The sequence below is a fragment of the Saxophila tyrrhenica genome (assembly GCF_035928015.1).
Source record: "Saxophila tyrrhenica strain CCFEE 5935 chromosome Unknown scaffold_83, whole genome shotgun sequence".
In the NCBI taxonomy this organism is placed as follows: Eukaryota; Fungi; Ascomycota; class Dothideomycetes; order Mycosphaerellales; family Extremaceae; genus Saxophila; species Saxophila tyrrhenica.
Window position 1 is genome coordinate 1 of NW_027041815.1, and position 226 is coordinate 226.

A 226-nucleotide genomic window follows, 5' to 3' on the forward strand; every position below is an offset into this window, starting at 1 on the left:
CACATATATAACTCTTACTAGCTCAATGGTAGAGCAGGATACTTCTAATATCTAGATCTAAGTTCGAATCTTGGGTAAGAATAAATTTAACGCTTCGCGCTTGTATATAGCAATAAAATTTTACGATGTTAAATCTGTGCTCATTATTTAAGCGCGAAGCGTTAAATATTTAAATTAAATCAAAATGATCTTTTTTATCTATGTTAATAATAGATTAGCCTGTGTC

General features: G+C 29.6%; 1 non-coding gene across 1 annotated transcript; it reads left to right on the forward strand.

Annotated features, from left to right (window-relative positions):
* Positions 1 to 11: 11 nt before the first annotated feature.
* On the forward strand, positions 12 to 82 carry LTR77_011287. The gene has a single exon. It is a non-coding gene; the product is annotated as a tRNA-Arg (tRNA).
* Positions 83 to 226: the final 144 nt, after the last annotated feature.